This window comes from Ursus arctos, unplaced genomic scaffold, assembly GCF_023065955.2.
Source record: "Ursus arctos isolate Adak ecotype North America unplaced genomic scaffold, UrsArc2.0 scaffold_28, whole genome shotgun sequence".
Taxonomy (NCBI): Eukaryota; Metazoa; Chordata; class Mammalia; order Carnivora; family Ursidae; genus Ursus; species Ursus arctos.
The window spans coordinates 34,838,565-34,859,502 of NW_026622963.1; the positions used below are offsets into that span (position 1 = coordinate 34,838,565).

General features: G+C 42.1%; 1 protein-coding gene across 10 annotated transcripts in view; it reads right to left on the reverse strand.

Moving 5' to 3' along the window:
• The window catches only part of CPEB1 (cytoplasmic polyadenylation element binding protein 1), a 96,521-nt gene that overhangs the window by 27,224 nt on the left and 48,359 nt on the right, over positions 1–20,938 (reverse strand). The window contains exon 2 of one of the 10 annotated variants that reach the window (XM_057303729.1): positions 1,445–1,561. The exons of the other annotated variants lie outside the window; for them this stretch is intronic. The gene's annotated coding sequence lies outside the window, so the exon portion shown is untranslated. The remainder of the gene's footprint in view (positions 1–1,444; positions 1,562–20,938) is intronic. 10 annotated transcript variants of the gene reach the window in all.

Below are 20,938 nucleotides of genomic sequence, written 5' to 3' on the forward strand. Positions count from 1 at the left end.
GCTGCCCGGGACCCAGGCCCTACTTCTGTGACCACTCACAGCTCCAGCAACAGGGTCCAGCTCTGCCGAGAGATTGTGGAACCTCCGCCATTTCCTCTTTGCCAATGTGCTCTCCCCCATCAGTCCTTTTCTGTCATGACCTGTAGTCACAAGGCTTCCTCCCTCAGAAAAGAAGGTAGAGCCAAGTCCCAGCCTCGGCAGACAGGCCGCTCACACCTAGACCAGGCTGGCAGCACTCCCCCTTGCTTGTTCTCCTGTGTTCCACGAGGAGTAACCAGATACAGGAAGCAGGCCCACCTGGGACTGCCCGTGACAGGGTCCCAGGTGGGCAGAGGCAGGGGTAATGCTGTTAGCCGCAGGAGAAGCCAGCCACAGCCACCTGCATATACCCATACGTCCTCAGCCACTCAGGCATAGCCGATAGGGGAGAAATGACCAGTCCATGGGAGGGACTCCTCCCCTTGGAGGTGGGTTTTTTTTTTCCTTTTTTTTTTTCTTTTTTTCTTTTCTTTTTCTTTTTTTTTTTTTAGAGCTTTGCTGCTGTGTCATCCAACCACGTTATTCCTGTCTGGCTGTAGATACTCTGCTTGCTCCCTGTCTGTGTTTGTTAAAGCCCAGTTCACCACTGCACCATGGTGGTGCTGTCCTCACCCCAGAACACTCCCTCCTGCTTCTCTATGTCCACACGCCACACAACCGAAGGGTATACTTAAAAATAATCTGTATGTACTAATTACAAACATGTAATGCTACCTTTAAAAACATCCATATTTAAGTACCCGTTCCCCCCTAAACCAGCTATCCATATAGTCCCTTCCACACCACGGTGAGCCCACCTATGCCTAGAAGCAACCGTCCCCGCCCCAACCTCTAAAATGAGGGTTTTGTGTACATGACTACCCCATGCCCTTGGCAAAGAGAACTTAATCACTAACTGTACTCTTGCTGCCCCAAGTCTAGTGTGGCAGACCAGCAGTATCAGTACTACCGGGAGCTTGTCACAAATACAGAATCTCAGCGCCCCCCCTCCCGAGACCTACAGAAGTGATCTACATTTTAACAAGATTCCCAGTTGATATGTATGCACATAAAAGTTTGAGCGATACTATCCATACAACTTCCACAACCTTCCCACCCCAAGCTGACAGACCCAGCCCAAGCAGTGGGGCTGTTAAGGACACTGATGGCTACACGGATCCAGAAGGTCCAGGATCTAAATACACCTGACCTTCACACCCAGCGTCCCCACTACAGGCATCACCTCTATCCTCATCCAGACATTCTCCATTCCACGGTTTCTTTCAGAGAAAGGCTTTCACTACCACTGCAGGATTCCTTCACTAGATCCTAAAATCAATGGAGCCCATACCCATTAAATGCTTAATGCAGCAGGCCAGGAAAAATTAAATAGCTGTAAAAGTCTGATAGATCTTGCTTTGCTCACCAGGTCTGTCACTGTGTGATCTCAGCCAAGTTACTCAGCCTTTCTGAACTTCTTTTTATCTGTAAAGTGGCAATCGCAGGTGCCTTCCAGGACCACATAAAGCGTCTGGTACGCTGCCTGACACAAAGTATTTTATCAGTATTTTATTTTCAGTAGGGTAACCATATAATTTATCATCCAGACCAAAGCATTTTTGATAGAGAAAGGGGGCAAATTTTAATAATCATACCAGGACAAACATCCAGTTTTGAAGTAAGTCACAGAGACGACAAGTACAGCATCAGGTAAACAGTTAATAATACTATAGTAACGTATGGGGACAGATGGTGCCACGACTTAATGTGCTGAACATGGAGTAACATACAGAACTGTCCAATCACTAGGCTGCACACCTGAAACTAACATCATGCTCGATGTTAATGACACTTCAGTTAAAACAAAATCCTACCAGGAGAGCAGGCTTAAAAAGAGACTGTAGGTGAACTGGTAGGCATGGCCTCTATCTGCAGCCCGTTGTGTTCAGAAACATTTTACTCAAGAAACAGACTCTTTTTCTTTTCTTTTCTTTCTTTCGTTTTCTTTTTTTTTTTTTTTTTTAAGTGATCCCTATACCCAACGTGGAGCTCAAACTCACAACCCCAAGATCAAGAGTCACACGCTAGGGGCGCCTGGGTGGTGCAGTCGTTAGGTGTCTGCCTTTGGCTCAGGGCGTGATCCCGGTGTTATGGGATCGAGCCCCACATCGGGCTCCTCCACTATGAGCCTGCTTCTTCCTCTCCCACTCCCCCTGCTTGTGTTCCCTCTCTCGCTGGCTGTCTCTATCTCTCTCAAATAAATAAATAAAATTAAAAAAAAAAAAAAGAGTCACACGCTATACCGACTATACCGGCCAGGTGCCCCTCCAGAAACCTTTTACGCAAAAAGCCTCCTTTCCAATGGCTGCTGAATCCCATCTCTCCAAACTTACCATTCTGCTCCACCTCTTTCCTCTGTATTTAAAGAAAGTTTGAGAAGTACACTGTCAACCAGGCTAACATGCAGTGAGGGAAGAGGTCTGAAAGGCAAAGGCTAATTTCACCGAGCAAAAGCTCTTCTTTGCTTCTCAAACTCACAGCGGATGCTGGATGGGGACTTGCCCCTTTTTACTGGATGCTATTCTTCATAATCTTTTGCCAAACAAGCACCAGCTATGCACTCTGAAGTACTAAAAGCCGGTAACCAGAGCAAGATGAAGTGAAAATTCTCATTCTAAGGCAATCTATTGAACAATGTCTCTCTTAAATTTTTTTTCCTACAATTTCCTTTACCATACCTAGACAAAGCTTCTGATTTAAATTTCTTAATTTGGTTCAAAATTTTATTTATTTTTGAGATTTTATTTATTTATTTGACAGAGAGAGAGAGACAGCCAGTGAGAGAGGGAACACAAGCAGGGGGAGTGGGAGAGGAGAAGCAGGCTCCCAGCGGAGGAGCCTGATGTGGGGCTCGATCCCAGGACACTGGGCTCACACCCTGAGCCGAAGGCAGACGCTTAATAACTGAGCCACCCAGGCACCCCTGGTTCAAAATTTTAAAATCATTTCTCTTTGAAGAAATATCAGTTATCTTCTTTACAGTTAATCTTCCAAATTTCTTAGCAGCCAAACAACTCAGGGAAATAAATAAACTGACCCAAAGTTTAAAGTTTGCCACAATCTAAAATACAGCATCTCCTGGCGGACTCAAAATGCAGAGGTGAACCAGGGACCCTGGCTCCGGGGCTTGGAGTAGCCTCAACTCTGATCTTTTCCATCTTCGTAAGAGCCTGTCTGTTCTCTGATGACTCCTCTGCTGGCAGAACTTAGCACAAAATTGCTCGGCGTCCACTGCAGCCACCATTCCTGACATCTGGTGAGTAGGGGAAGGAAGACGAGAGCAGTGCCAGGAGGCCCTCACTTGTGAAACCATGAAGGCAGGCGCCATAGTACAAAGGCAGATGGTGATTGCAAAAAGTTGGTTGAGGCCCATGGGACACCTGAGTTGGCTTCAGAGAACAGATATATCACAAGATGATCCTAGGAAAGCAGAGACCTAACTTTGAGGAGGTAACAGGGAACAAGGTAAGCAAGGTATGTTAGCATGAGCCGAGCTACGGGAGAACGGAGGCTGGAATGTTAACATGATGCTCAGCCAAGCAGTGAGGAGTGTCTGTGAACTCTTAAACAGGAAGTAATGTGCAAAAGGCCCACGATGAACCAGACATCAGAGCTAGGGAGGCCAGGGATGAGAGGGGGAGGAGGGGGTGGAAGAACCGCTGGATACGAAGAAAATACACCAAATGGCATAAGCAGACTGCAAAGTTGCGTTTAAACCATGACTAGAACAATGTGACAATTCTGCGCACTGATGGAAATTTTGGTTAAAGAACATAGAAAAATACGAACAGCGAATGTGTGAGGTTAGCAGGCTGCTCATGGATTTTCTTTAGGTAACCACACAATTACAACAATGCAAAAATAAGATCTGTCCTCTCCTTTCTTTTCCCTCTTTTGACCTTAAAGCAGCACACTGTTATAGTTTGTTTGGCAACCACAGTTGAGCTCTTTTACAAAAGTCTCAACTTCATCCTCAGATCCCAGTCCCTGGGAACAGCAGAGGACGCTGCGTTTGTCCCCATTAGATTCTTTCAAATGACTAACTTTATAGTCAGCCGAGTCTACTTAAGTCAATGATTTATGATTCTAAGGTTTTAACAAGCCTTACATAAAGTAGCATTTCTAAGAATGTATTTATAAAAAGACTGTCTGAAAGACAAGTTTCTCACCCAAAAATCCAGAAAACCAAAATGATGATTTTGAAAATCCATTTTGGCAACTTAAAGAGAAAGAACAAATGTGCAAGGAGTCAGACGTCCATCGAGATCATTTCAACTCTGCTGTTTGCACTATGGCCCTTAACCCCTCACAAGAGCAGGACTCCTCAAACTTGAACAGGCAGACGAATGACCAGGGAATCTTTCTGAAACACGGATTCAGATTCAGTGGGTCTGCGTCAAGCCCAGAACTTGCAATCCGAACTCCCAAATGATGTCAACACGCCTGGTATGCTGGCCACACTCTGAGGAACACAAGCTTTAAAGGGTTTTTCTGCCCCAGATCCCCTCTTCCAGGTACACCCCATTCTTACTTAACCCCACTTCCTTCACAGTGTTCTTTCCACTAAACAAGTACCTTCTAAGGCTCCCTGTCGCCTCTCCGATCAAAGCCAGTCTTTGGGCCCCGGCTTACTGATTAACTTTCTCTTACACTATTCACCAAGCATGAAAGGTTAAGCTTGAGTGAATCACACTCCCCGAAGTTCACACTCTAGAGAATAATTTATTGTTAATCTGCGTGCTGGTAAGTGAAACAATACTTTAGATGAGAGCGCCTGCGTGATGGCTAAGACATTCAGGGAAAGCTTACATATGATGTTAGCTATACACTGAATCACGTTACAGATTAAGGTAGGAGAGACAAACTGATTCACTTTCTATGTCCCACCGTAAAAGTGGGATCCTTGTATTAACTGCTTTTAATAATCTTCAAATAAAGTCCACAAATTTCCATGTTATAGTGATTTTTATATTTCTTAAAATGAATATTAACAATGTTTAGATTCTAAAGTGTCATACACCATGTTCATACATTGAAGGATTAAATATTGTTAAAAAGTTAATTCCCACCCAATTGATCTATGTGGTCAGTGCAAGCCCAATAATATACCTGGCCTTTGAGCAACACAGTGGGGACAGACCCTTTAACAAACAGTGCTGAAACCACCACATATCCACATGGGGAAAAAAATGCACCTTGACCTCCACTTTCCACCATATAGGAACATTAATTCAATAGGGATCAAAGAGACCTAAAAAGTTAAAACTAAAGCTTCTCTAAGAAAACACAGACTTTCTGTGACTTGGGGTGGGGGAATGCACAGACACAAAGGGTACCTACGGAGGACACAGAAAGATATGATCATTAGAAAAAACTTTTGAGGCACCTGGGTGGCTCAGTCAATTAAACGTCTGCCTTCAGCTCAGGTCATGATCTCAGGGTCCTGGGAATGAGCCCGGCGTTGGGCTCCCTGCTCAATGGAGAGTCTGCTTCTCCCTCTCCCTCTGCCCCTTCCCCCTGTAGAGTTCACTTTGCCCTCTGCCCCATACCTCACTCACGCTCTCTCTCAGATAAATAAAATCTTTTTTAAAAAATCGAAGAAAAAAAACTTTTGATAAACTGAACTTATCAAAGTTAAAAACTTCTGTTCATCAAGACACCATTGAGAAAATAATCGGGCAAGCTACAAAGTGGGAGAAAATATCTGCAACCCTATCTGATAAATGGCTAGTATACAGAGTGTATAAGAAACCTTAATTCAAAAGTAAAAGAAAAAAATATTTTTCAAAAGGGCACAAGATATGGAAAAGGTATTTCACAAAGATATATAACTGGTCAGTAAGCACTTGAAAACATCATTAGCCCAAGAAATGCAAACTGGACCACAAGGAACTACCACGCGCCCAGCAGACGGCCACAATTAGAAACACTGGTTCCATGTTTTGCCAACATTTAGTGCTGCCGATCGGAACTTCCACGCATTATACGCAGTACAATCACTTTCAAAAAAGGTCTGCAAATTTCTTATTCAACTCAACAGAACACGAGTCTATGACCCAGCAAATCCACTCCTAGGTATTCAACCAAGAGGAATGAAGAAAGTGTGGGTTTACAAACAGGTCTGTTCGTGAACAGCGACAGTAGCTTTATTCGTAATCACCAAAACCCAGAGACAGCCCAAGCGACCATCAAGACAGGAATAAAATGCGGCGTATGTATTGACTGGAATAGGACTCAGCGGTCGAAAGGAATAAACTTGATAGACGCAACAAAGTAATTACCGAAAGTAGCTTTACATAAATGGAGTCATGTGTACATACTCTTGCTCGAAGTTCTAGAATAGGAAAGCTAATATACGATGAAAAGAAATCTAGTGGCTGCCTCTGTGGGAGACGGGGTGGGGAGGGGAGGGAGCTAACAGGAAGAGGCAGGAGGAACCTTTCTGAGGGAAGGTAATATGCTGCATTTTGATGGGAACTGGGTTTGGGCGTGCACATCTAGTGATCCACACAGGATTTGTGCCTTTCACTGTGTAGAAACCGTACCTCAAAAATTGTAAGCAAATATTGAATATTAGTTAACGATATGCATACTGAAGTGTTTAGGGGTGAATTACATCCCCGTCTGCAACTCATTTTGAAGCGGATTATGAAAGTAAGATGAACTGATAAATGGTCAGGGGATAGATAAATGGGTATATGGTAAAGCAAACGGACAACATGTTGACCGTAGAGTTTAGGTGGCAGGTAGGATGGGTGTTCGTACTTCAGCTTTTCTGTATGTTGGGAAACGTTCATAATAAAATGTTGGGGGAAATTTAAGTCAGACTTTTTCTGACAAAACGCAGGTCTGATTGAACTAATTGGTTTGACAGTAAGAACTGACTTCATTAGATTTTATGGTTGACATTTTCTGTAAGTACAGCGAGTTAGAATCTATAGACCCAAGGTTTTGACAGTACATACTTAAAGTGAGTGGTAAGATAAAAAGCATTTTAAGATACTTTCTTGGCAAAGATGTATTTTTAAATTAACAGTAATTTTCTCAACCCTTTAGGTAAACAGAGGTAAACAAAGTGTCTAAGTCAAGAAATGATAGACACAGTAGTTATCTAAAACCTTCATAGAACACTCTTGGTACACTTCCAAAAAACTGAGAAATTCAGTAACTGATGACTTAGGTAACAAATCTTTTCACAAATTAGATGGTTTCCAGTTCCTGCTTTGTCACAAATATGAAGGAGTGAATGGAACTGTCAGCAAGTACAAGACTAAAAATAATGACAGATGTCTGATTTTTTGCATAGAACTCGAGGAGTTCAAACAACTGAGAGACGTGGCTGTAACCACTCCTTCATTTCCCATCTATTTATTTATGCGAATAAGTTTACTCAGAGCACGGATCTATAAAAACAAAAAATAGGAATATATTTGGAGTTGAAAACCCTGAGTCATTCCAGCAATAAGTGAGTCATCCAAAATTACATGGGTTTTTAAAATGTCTCATCTATCTCATTAAGAAGCACTTCCAATAAACAATTATTAAAGAAAATTTTATGAAAATTTGTAACACTGAGATTGTCTTAATCAATTGTCATAGCAATCAAAGGCCACAGCAACCCAGAACACTTCCACCCTTTTAGTCACAGAAAATAATTTAAAACTTCAATTTATGTACTGTTTTTGTTGCAGAGAAGTATAACATATGATCAACAAAAGACCCATAAGTGTAAAATATTACACTGGGATAGAGTTCCACGGGAGAAGTAGACTAGAAATATGAGGAAATATGAGGAAAGAAGAGGAACAATGAAAAACAGCCTACTGTTAAAGAATGGGTTTACATATTTTTCAAACAGGTAATAGGTATAAAATTTTTTATTCCACTGGACACATTTTCACTTATGATTATTTAGATATAAAATTAGATATGCAAGAAATACACTGTATTTTTTAAAAAAAATTTATTGTGGTAAACTATACATAAAATGTTACCATTCTGGCCATTTTTAAGCATACAATTCAGAGGCATTAAGTACATTCACATTTTTGGGCACCTACCGCCACTATGTATGGCCAGAACTTTTTCATCTCAAATTGAAACTCTGTGCTTGTTAGACACTAACTTCCCACAAGCCCCATCTCCAGTCCCCGGTAACTACTTTCTGTCTCTATGAATTCAACTACTTCAGGACCCTCACAGAAGTAGACTCGTACATTATCTGGGCTTTGTGTCCAACTTAGTTCACTTTGTGGGATGTTCCAGGTTCACCCACATGGTAGCTTATATCAGAATGTCCTTCCTGCCTTAAGGCTGAATAATATTCACCGTATGAATACACCACATTTTGTTTACCCACTCAACTGTCAGTAGACATTTGGGTTATTTTTACCTGTTGGCTATTGTGAACAGTACTGCCGTGAACACTGGTGTACAAATATGCGTTCAATTCCTTTGCGTATATACCTAGAAGTAGAACTGATGGTAATTCTACATTTAATGTTTAATTTTTGGGAAACACCATACTGCTTTCCACAGTGACAGCACCATTTTACATTCCGCAATGCACATGTGTTCTAAATCCTCCATGTCCTCACCCACACTCCTTCCTATTGTTTTGACAATGACCATCCTAATGGGTGTGGACTCATTGTGGGTTATATTGGTTTTTTTTTTTTTTTTTAATCAATGGGATGTATACAAACAAATGTTTGAAGACTGCTGGTGCCCCATTCATGAATCTCCTAGACCTTGTTTTTAAAAATCTTCCACACACCAGGATTTCTTTGAACTGTTATTCTTCCTATGGCATCCAATGGTCCCTAAGTGCAAATGCCATCTTCCTGCAGGATTCTGCTTCACTGATCGCAGTGATAGTCCACAGGTAAATATGGGACCCAACCTGGGCTAGAAGAACCCATTCCTAGGACTACAGAGACCAGTCCAGGTATGGGCACAACTCACACCAAGCTAACTGGGATTCCTCTTTGAGATTTTTCTAATTAGATACAGTGGAGGAAGAACCATTTCTTGGTTTCATGATGCTAGAGAATGTGAACATATCCCCTTCCTCAGGTAAGGGGGCAATTGTGCAAAAGGAGAAAATGAAACCCATGCTTGGGGAGAGGCTGCAAAGAGACAAGATCTTGACAAAATTCAAGGCCCTGGATTCAGCATCCTTGCTTAGTTTTCTGGCCATTTCTTCCTGTTCTGTGAAGTATATACCAAGAGCCTTCCAACACATCTTACATTTTGCTAAGGTTAATTCCAATCAGGTGTTTGGTCATTTGCCAATAACAGTGTTCTGCATAATTCAGGCCCTTTAGAAAGGACTGACCAAACAAGTAATCACTACCAGTGGGATGAGAATCTCTGGGACAAAAGTCCCTAATGCCCCGCCGCCAGATGAGTGTCAGCCACAGAGAAAATCAGGAAAGGATCTAAAAGACCACTTAGTTAAATCTTTTTCCTCCCACAAGAGAGCAAACAAGGCCCAGAGAGAGGGCCAAAGTGACAAAGCTACTAAGTGGCAGGGGTGGGATCCAAATCCAGGGACCAAGCTGTTCCTCCTCTCTCCCACCCTGGGGCTCTTCCTTAGGCCAAGTCTGTCTCATACATGTCCCAACTCAGGCTTGTTTTATCAGTAAATTATTAGTGGATTCTCTTTTTCCCACGTAGGTCCCCATGCAGCATTGTACTGAACCCATCCCACCCTACCAAGAGTTCAATTCTTAACACTCGCCTCTCTCCCCTCTTATCCTCCCCCCAGTCTCCCACTTCTTCAGCGAAATGTCAAGTTCACATTCTGGTGTTTCCAAGATTCCAATGCCACGTGCGTGTGTTATTTTTGAAAGTGACAATTTAACTTCTTCCCCATGGAAAGCAAGAGAGGACTGCTGATTGAGCCCAGCTCCACCTAATCCAGGTTTTGAAGACTCTGGTCCAGGGTCCCAGCATACAATATGCTGCCAGAGCTGTGCCTGAGTGCTACGTAAAACCAGTGTGATCTAAACACAATGAAGTGTGAGGCTCTACTCAAATCTGGGATTTGCACAAGTTCCTTACACATGACACCAAATTGGAGACCCCTTATAGTGCCAAACCACAGCAGATCCAGAGAATAGAAAAGCCAGGGATTTTTTAAAAGACTGGGTGCTTTCATATACTATGGAAAGACGAATCTGGTACATTTTTGGAAGGTGATTGGACATTTCCACTCAAAGCTTTGAAAGATACTTATTTGATAAAGAATCTTACTTCTAGAGATTTATTCTATATCCAGATACCACAGATGTAGCCGAAGTTTAACTTTAGGTACTTTCTACTAGTGTTTATTTTATTTTATTTTTTTAAAGATTTATTTATTTATTTATTTGACAGAGCGAGAGAGACAGCCAGCGAGAGAGGGAACACAAGCAGGGGGAGTGGGAGAGGAAGAAGCAGGCTCCCAGAAGAGGCGCTTGATGTGGGGCTCGATCCCAGAACGCCGGGATCACGCCCTGAGCCGAAGGCAGACGCTTAACCGCTGTGCCACCCAGGCGCCCCTCTACTAGTGTTTAAAACAGACACCTATGTAAGCATATGATCTCCAATAGTTTGAAATTCTTAACTTTTTAAACTATCAACAATTTGGCAGTCTGCTAAAGCCTATTGATACCTTCTAAGAATAATGTTGTTAAATACGTAAAATAGTGATAATTTGGGTTTTTAAAAAGATTTTGAGAGAGAGCACATGACTGGGGGGTGGTGCAGAGAGAGAGAGGGAGAAGTAGACCCCCTGCTGAGCGGGGGAGCCCAAAGTGGGGCTAGAACCAGGACCCTGGGATCATGACCTGGGCTGAAGGCAGATGCTTAATGGACTGAGCCACCCAGGCTCTCCAATTTTTTAAAGATTTGGGGGGAGCAAACAAGTGAGGGGTAGGAGCAGAGGGAGAGGGACAAGCCGACTTCACACTGAGCAGAGCCAGACACGGAGCTCGATCTCACAACCCTGAGATCACTACCTGAGCCGAAACCAAGAGTCGGACGCTTAACTGACTGCGCCCCCCAGACGCCCCAGTGATAATTTTGAAGTAATGGTGAGTACAGACAACATTTCAAAATACGTGCAATGACTGTAAAGAAAGCAGACACAAAATGTCTGACCATCCTACTGACAATGAGGATTATTGCCAAAGTATTAGGCCCTATTATTGTGATTTATTGCCAACATTTACAATAGAAAGAAATGCTACATTTCAGGTAAACATGGGTGAAAATAAAAATCTCTTCACCTGTCTAAGTTCCTAGACTCCCTGAACTCTATCCATGGATCCAGGTTGAGAATACCATACTGTGTCTATTTACACAGTAAAATGCTATGTAACTTTGACAGAGACATAGAAAGTCAATGACTCTAAAAGATAAAAGGAAGAGAAAGAGCCAAATCACTATGTAGCATATTCAGAAAGCTTTCACTTTAATAAATACGTGTGTGCGTGTGTGTGTGTATTAGAAAAATACTGGATATGCTAAAATGTTAGTTATCCCTGAGTAGTGGGACTACATAGGACTCTTTTCCTTTTGTCTGTTTTACAATGAACATATTGAAACAATAAAAACATACAGGTTATTAAACAGGACAACTAAGATTTAATATCCCCTACCATAAACTCGAAAAAATTTCTAAAGATTTTTACAAAGAAAAATCCATATTAAAAGATTTTAATTTGGGGGCACCTGGGTGGCACAGCGGTTAAGCGTCTGCCTTCGGCTCAGGGCGTGATCCCCGCGTTATGGGATCGAGCCCCACGTCAGGCTCCTCCGCTGTGAGCCTGCTTCTTCCTCTCCCACTCCCCCTGCTTGTGTTCCCTCTCTCACTGGCTGTCTCTATCTCTGTCGAATAAATAAATAAAATCTTTAAAAAAAAAGATTTTAATTTGACATTAAGAGTTCAATAATACAAAACTAGGATTATAATTTAATACAATAAACCACAGAATATTAAAAATAGAAGGAACTTTGGAGTCCACTTAGTCCAAGCCCCTCACTTCACAGCAGAATCACCTTCCCTGCTGTGGATTCTGGCTTTAACCCTTGACTTCTGCACGGTTCCCCTCCCCCATTATTGTACTCATTTCTTCAGTCAAAAATAAAAACACCTACATTTAGAAGTTGGAATGCACACACTGCAGAGGGAGTAATCCTACCTGTGATCCAAACATCATCAAGCCTTAGCTCTGAGTGGCAAAGCCCTGACATTCCAGCAGATGGGGATGGTACCACACAGACCAAGGATTTTCGAAATTAAACACCACATTCCCTACTTTATAAAGTGAGAAAAAGAGCAGAGTCCATGGATAGGCTCTAGAATAACCAGATAAGATGCATTTCCTTCCACGGACTGGAGTCTCAGGGTTGGTTCCCCCTCCCACTTTCTACCACAGCTCCTCTACGCTGTACTCTTCTCCTCAAGTCCAAGTGCTTCTGTCGCCCTCTCTAGACACAACCTCACTTGGAGCTGGGCTGAGAAAGTCAAAGAGGATGAGGTCAGCAGAGCTGGACACAGTGAAGGACAGACACAAAGATGCTGGCATCCAGCTCGTGCTTGCCCTCCTCCACTCCACATCTGTGATTCCTCCCTACAACAGGCCCTGGAGACAAGAGCAAGCCCAGACCCACCTGCGGGGGCAGGGGCAACAGCTTTGTACAGATTCTCCACTGGCTCCCCTGCAGGCCTGACCCCAGCAGCCAGATATGCCTCACTTCCTAGGTGCCCTGCGAGCCCCGACTGTCCACCTATACCAGTACTTCAAGAGGGCTGCTTAATGATGCTTCAGATCTTTCCCCTCCCCACCCCTCGCCAACGATGTAACGTAAGTCCTATAATATCTAAGTCCTCTAATAAATCCTTAGTCCATAGTAACCACCGTGGTTCTGCTTCCTGGTCAAACTCTGAGACTGTCTCATAAAGGACAGCCAGAAATTTCACTTCGAGAGCCAAGGACATAAGCAAATTTGGATTAGCTGCCAGGCTCAAGAGTCCTAAGGTGAACCAAAGAGGATGGATGCCACCCCCTGGCCTGCCAGTCTGTTCCACATTCCTCTAGGGCTGCCGTGTCCCATTCAGAACACACCAGCCACATGGGGCCACTGGGCACTTAAAAAGTAGCTGTTCCAAGTAGGGAAGTGAATTAAAATTTAAATTAAAAAACTGGGGCACCTGGGTGGCTCAGTCGTTAAACGTCTGCCTTTGCTCAGTTCTTGATCCCAGGGTCCTGGAATCGAGCCCCACATTGGGCTCCCTGCTCTGTTGGGAGCTTGCTTCTTCCTCTCCCACTCCCCCTGCTTGTGTTCCCTCTCTCACTGCCTCTCTCTGTCAAATAAATAAAAACTTTAAAAAAAAAATTAAAAAACTGGCAACTTGGGTCTGTTAGTGGAACACTTTTACTGTGGTTCAGAACGTGAGGATGTGACTGTACATTTTCAACTTCATATTTTATAAGACTTAAATACATATCAACGCTTTCGGATGAAAATTTATAGTTCAAATCAAGACAGGCTGTGAATGTGAAATATAATGCAGATCATTAGAATAAACTGCATATAATCTTGCAATAAATACATGTATCAAATCATGTTATACACCTAATACTAACACAATATTATACATCAAGCGTTTCTCAATGAAAAATTATAAACTATATATTCACCGCATTTTGAAGACTTAGTACAAAAAAAAAAATCTATGAAATACTTCCTAATGTTTACATAAATCACATGTTGAATATTTTGGAATAAAATTATTAAAAAGACAAAACACATGGCGAAGGCATTATATCCATTTTGTGAGTATTGACACCAAAGCTCAAACGAGGTGAGGCTGAGTGACCAAGGTGGCTGGGCTGGCTCCCAGATGTCAAAGTGACACACCAGCACTTGGGGTGGACGTACACTTTACGTTAAAGACAAAAAAGGTACTATCTCGAGACAGCACACAAACACAGGGCAGAAAAAGCTCACTTTCACTCCTGCAACACTGCTCATCCTCACTTCTACTCTCCTCTGATTAATAGTTTAAAATAGATTTCTTTTATATCATTTTCTATGCATTTGTGAACACCTTTACCAACACAGGTGTTATCCAACTCTAAGTTCTGTCAATGTGTTAGGTTTAAAAAAAGTGCTTAAGTGAGATTCTTATGTGTCAGGCGCCAGCTAATATGATAAGGGAGGAAAAACAGCTACAGCGCTTGCCTTCCTAGATCTGCACGTCGAGGGACTCTAGTGTGCGGCAATCCAAAGAACCACACCGGTGACGAGCTGCCAGGTGAGTGAAGAGACACAATGACGGAACGGTACACAAAGGAAGTTCTTGGCCCTGGTGCCTGGCTGGCTCCGTCGTCAGTGGCGCATGCCGCTCCTGATCTCGGGGTTGTGAGTTCAAGCCCCACATTGGGTGAAGAGACTACTTAAAAATAAATGTTAAAAAAAAAAAAAAAAAAAAAAAAGAGGTTCCTGGCCCCCTGGGGGAAGATAGGCTAGGATTTCCCTGAGGAAGTATGCTTTCCAAATACCTTGTTAATCTGATTTACATCTCTGATTATTAGATAGCTGAAGCATTTTTTTTCCAAACAGAAGAATTAAAAACAGCCAGTAGCTATTAATTTTCAGTTCATAACCCCCGCCCTCCTTTCTGTGAGGATGAGATCAGGTGGCCTTTCCTTTACATTAATAAGCTGGTATTATTTTCTTCTGCGAGGCTACAATAAAAAAACAAAAACAAAAACGACTCTAAAAACGATTTGACTACATTTTCCTAAGCACTTGGTTAAGATTTAAAGCACTTTAAACTACAACAATGTTTGTAGAGACCCCTACTTTCAAATATCAATTTTCTTTAAGGAGAAAAGGCACATTAAACAAATTTGATCTCTCTCCTGCTCTCTGAATTTTGATCAGAACAAAAAGTTACGTAAGTTATATTTTGTCTGAAACAGATGGACTGTTGGTAAAAACCAGAAACTCAACTGATGGGCCTAAGAATGAACAGTTCCAAGTTAGTCCGTATTCCGTATGCACTGGGGAAGAACCGAAGGACAGAGGTTCAAGGAGGAGTCACAGCTATTCCAAATGTGGATTCACACCTGCACACACACACCTTCCTCCACAGGGATAGGGAGCTACGCGGTGTGACTCAGGACACTCACTATTCGTGGCCATCCCGAATTGTCGAAACTGCCTGCGAGGAATTTGCCCGTCTAAGCCCATCTTAACAACATTTCCCTCACGGGATTTTATTCACAGGAACTAGGTAACAATGAATTAGAAAGCTACATATTTTCTTTTAACAAAGGAAGGAATCACAATGCTCTTTCAGGCAGTTTGGTTTTCCAGAGCGTCTGGTGGAGCTTCCACTCAAAGAGAAAAAGAAGGTCAGTAGGAAATTCAACAAGGGAAAAGATAAAAGACTAACACTGTTCAAAAAAAAAAAAAAAAAGAAAGAAAAATAGTTGTTCCACTTTAAAACAAATGGGAATTCAACTAAGAATTCTGCTTACCAACCAGAAAAATTAAAGGTATAATACGCAGTGGTGAGAAGTCCTTTTGATAATTTTCTTCTCTGCATAATACATAAGACAAGCACTCTCAAATTGCTGGAGGGACCATAAAAGGGCAGCATTTCCATAAATCATAAGGAGCTTAAAAAATTAAAACTGTTCACTTAGTAACTGTATTGCTAAGAATCTCTAAGTAAATTCTCATAAAGAGAGAGAAATGCCTACCTATAGAGATGTTTGTCACAAAGCTATTAACGGTAAGAAGCTGAAAATAACTATTTTTGCTCATTAAGAGGTAGGAACTTACCATTAATATTCCTGTCTGCACACAGTGACGGAGGAGAATGCTTAAGCAGCCGGGGACCGAGAATGAACTCTGGAAAGCAGGACTACAACTGCAGGAAAACGTCCCGAAGTGCACAGAAAGGGACTAACAGTCTTCCCAACAACCCAAGTAGACTACAGTCAGTAGGATGTATAAATTGGTACTGAATTTTCCAAACCATCTATGGCAAACATAAACCACAAAATGAATTCAGAAAATGGTTTTAAGAATTTAAAATCTAGGTAAGCTCTCTGACAAAGGAACTCATATATTAAATTTTATTTATTGATAGAGAATCTTTTTTTTTTTTAAGAATTTATTTATTTGACAGACAGAGACAGCCAACGAGAGAGGGAACACAAGCAGGGGGAGTGGGAGAGGAAGAAGCTGGCTCCCAGGAGAGGAGCCTGATGTGGGGCTCGATCCCAGGACCCTGGGATCACGCCCTGAGCCGAAGGCAGACGCTTAACGACTGCGCTACCCAGGTGCCCCTGAGAGAGAGAATCTTAAGCAGACTCCATGACCAGTGCGCAGAACCCAATGTGGGGCTCGATCTCATGACCCTGAGATCATAATCTGAGCTGAAATCAAGAGCTGATGCTCAATCGACTAAGCCACCCCAGCTCCCTGCAACTCACGATATATTAAAAAACAGTGTATTTAAATAAAAATGAGCTGTCTTTTAAGAACTTGGTAAGCCTTCTGGGATGCTCTTGGTCGTATGTATCAAGAGGCTCTTTGTGCTTACATCCTTTACAGATGTGAGCAATCCAGTATTTCCAGAATTCTATCATGAGAGTGAAACATGGTCTAAGACTGGCCCACAAGAGGTTCACCACCACAGAGTTAATGACTGTAGTGTGCACAACTTCACTTGATCTTAGCCAAAAGGCCGAGAGGTGATGTGCACGACTTCCAATAGGAAAAGATAAAGGGAGAATAATCTCCTTCCTCAAATCCCCCAGCCTGGAGGAACCTTTAGAAGATTCTTTCATGTGCACAAAGCATGGAAATGCATAGTTTAAAAAAAAAAAATACACGAAGAATCAAATGTAGTATTTCTCATCTTTCTTCAAACACGGTAGTTGGGAGTCTTGTTTTGCGGCAGTATGGTAGTCCATCCCGTGAGCTTTCGCCATGTCTCCCCTGATGGACATTCAGTCTTCCTAGGAGTTATTTCTTCTTCTACAAACAGTAAGGCAACATACGTCCCTCTATATTTATTTTCACTTTCTTAGGCAAACATTCTTGATAAGTGCGTATTCCTCATGACGCACTACGTTTAAAACTGATAGATATGGCCAAAATTGCCCCAAGAGTAATTCCAGTCTGAATTCCCAACTATGTGTGGACTATTTCTCCACACGCTTACCAAACTTTACTTTGTATGAATAGGTAAAAAATAGAATCCCATTGTTTAAATTAGTGATAAAATGACAACGGTCTGCCCTATAACTTTTATAAGATTTAGCATTCTTTCATTGGTTAATTGTCCCCCTTTCCCTCCTAGTACTTCCCATCTCAGAAAACTGATCCACCTAAGTTTGCCAGACAAATTTGATTCTACTCTCCCTCATCCGCCACAATCAGCAAGTCCTGTTAAACCTACTTCTGAAATTCACACTAGCTCTGTCCACTCACCCTGTCTCCATTGTTACCATGCTAGTCCAAGCCAACACACTCCGCACCTGGACTACTGAAGTCGCTTCCTTTTAACTCTGCTTTACCATTTAACACACTTCCCATCCCACTCAGAGCCTTTCCACCCCCTCACCTATACTACCTTCAGACCCATCCTACCTACCCCAGGACTTTCCTGGCTGCTCTGCCCTGGTACTAAATCACTTCCTCTATATGGCTGGCTCCTCTTCACTGGGGTCTTAAGCATAAATGCCACTTCTTCAGAGAGAGGATCTCCCTTACTGGCATGTGGGGAAATCATTCATGCAATCACTAACCCTCCCCACACTGCCATTCTCTATCCTGTCCCCTCAGTTCAGATGCTTTCATGTAACTTAGCATAACCTCAACTCTGTCCCTGTTCCCCACTCGACTCCTGTAGTTACATGCACACAGTTCACAGCTCTTCTATGCAGAGGCACATCTGTTCACATCTACGTTCCCAGCACCGAGAGCAGTTTATTGTATGATGACTGAAAGAACGGTCTCTTCATGTGTGTTCCGGCCATTTTAAAACAGAGTTTAGTCTAATTCATAAGAACACTCTGTAATTTAAGAAAGTTAATCCTCTGCTGCATACTGTAAATATTCCTTTCTCCTTAGTCACATATTCACCCACTAAAAACATACAATTCAATGGTTTTTGTATTTCCACAGAGTTGTGCAATCATGATCACAACCAATTTTAGAATATTCCATCACCACAAAAAGAAATGAGTACCCTTTAGCACTCAACCCCCATTTCCCTCCAACTTCTCCCAGTCCAAAGAAACCCAATAATTGGGGCACCTGGGTGGCTCAGTCAGTTAAGTGTCCAACCCTTGGTTTTGGCTCAGGTCATGATCTCAGGGTCATGGGACAGAGTCCCATACTGGGCTCTGTGCTCAGCAGGGAGTCTGCTTAACATCCTCTCTCTCCCCCTCTCCCCTTGCTCTTCCCCACCACACATTCAGTTTCTAAAATAAATAAATAAATCTTAAAAAAAAAAAAGGCAGCTCAATAATCCACTTTCTATACCTACATTATTTGCTCATTCTGGGCATTTCATAGAAATGAAATGATGTAACACACGGTCTTTAGCTTTTCTCACTTTAGCATATTGTTTCCAAAGTTCATCCATATTTTACCATGAATTAGGCCTTCATTCCTGTCTATCACCAAATGATACTTCATTGTATGAATATACCACATTAGTTTATCCACTCATCAGTTGACAGACATCTAAATCGTCTCCATGTTTGGGATATTATGAATAATATGTTATAAACGTTCATATGCAAGTCTTTGTGCGGACACATTTCCATTTCTCTTAGGTCTACACCCAGGAGTGCATTTCTGAGTCACAGAGTAAACTCTATGTTTATCCTTCAAAACTGCTAAACTGTTTTACAAATCAGCTGTAATATTTTACGATAGCAATGTCTGAGGGCTCTAGTTTTTCTACAACTGTTTTTGCCGGTTTTTTTCTTATAGCCACCCTACTGGGTGTGAGAAGCTCAACTGTTCAGAGATCGGACAATCTAAACAAAAAGGGACGACTGCGTGTGTCAAGACACATCAAACACATCACATCCATGAGCCCACAATGACACTGGAAAACAATTAACGGTTCCGCTTCGGAGAATGCCGGAGACTCAGCTCAGTATTACGAAAGAAAGTAAATGAAGAAAAATAATCAAGCATTTATGTGGCTTTACTGTTTTATTCTTCCACGTAATCAAATAGTTGACGAGTGAAGTTTACTTTTATGGAAGTCTAGCAGCTAATAAACAAGGCATGAGACTTAGAAAGGCTGTCTTTGGCAATCCTACTGCATTACTGCATCCATGAATCTGCTGCGACCAGATTACAGAAGTGCTCACTGTCCCCTATGAAGTGCTCTCCCATCCTGAGCGCGGGCTGGAGTAAACTTAGACGGTATGTGCACACCCGCGCTCAGGCAATCTCAAACGCAAAGGCCATTTTAAAACACAAGTTACAACCAATATTGACCAAATATTTTCAGAAGAGCAACAGAATCATGAGGCAGCAAGCTTAACATGAAACCTACACCTGAGGAAATAAAGGCTAACAGAGCCAAGAACAAGTAATTTTGAAATAAATATGCCCAGATGCTAGAAGATCCACAGGAGACCTTAAAAGTCAAAATCCGATTATGTAAGTAAAACCAGTGAATGGTCTTGGTTGGTGGAACAGAGCTAAAAAACTTAAATGGAAAGATAAAGTTTTCCAAGAGTTATATTAAGCAGGACAAAAAAATGTTAAAAAATAAAAAATTGAAAAAACTACTCACTACCATGCAACTGGATGTGTCCCAACCTCCTTACACGTGCCAAGCGTTAGGCATTTCTTTACAGCAACCATTCACAATAGGCACCAGTACTAGAGAAGAATTAAAGGTTAAATCAAAATTTAAAACCATTCAAGTTTCATTTCCAGTTGTGGCTGACGAGGTTATTCAGAGTAACCTTCCAGAAAATCAACAATGCTGATTAAGACAAACGTTATCTGAAAAGCACCTGAGATCACAGAAGACAGAGAACTACAAGTTTAGTTCTGAAAGGAAGCAGGAACGCAGAAGAGAAAGCAAAACACAAGAGGACCCAAGTCACTGACCCTCTGACGGTACCTGCACTGCTCAGTGACGTTGGGGTTTGGAGCCAAGACCTGAAGGAACAAAGGGAAAGAGGTTAAGATGGCCCTGCCCAGCAGGGAGTCTAACAGGATACCCTGTCACTAAGCTAGGACCCCAAGGGCACCTCAGGGTAAAAATGAACCAGAATGAAGCCAGGGACCAAAACCTCTCACCAAAATACCAGAAATTGGAAACTCTCAGGTAGAGCTTAACAGCAAACGAGGCACCATACAGGACAAGAAGTGACTAGAACACAGGGCCAAAATGTCCAAAACAAGGGGGAGAGGCAAAAAAACAGAAAATACTAGAGAAAGGACAAGAGAACCAAGAATCGAATAAGTAAGTGGAGTCAGTGTTTAACTGCAGTCACAGGGAAAAAGAGAAAAGTGAAGCAGAGGACATACAGGAAGAGACAATGATTGTGAACTGAGCAGAAAAAACACCCATCCATACATATAAGAAACCCAAGAAAAGCAAGAAAAATAAAGATACCATACGCAGACTCAGAGTGAAACAGTAAAGAAAACATGGGGACAATGAAAACAAATCGCACAACATTAAATAACCAGAGATTTCAAAAAAGAAAGACAGATTTCTCAACAAAACCTTAAAAGCCTGAAGATAATGAGCATATATGGAGTGGAATGACAAATGCCAACCAAGAATCCTATAACCAATAAG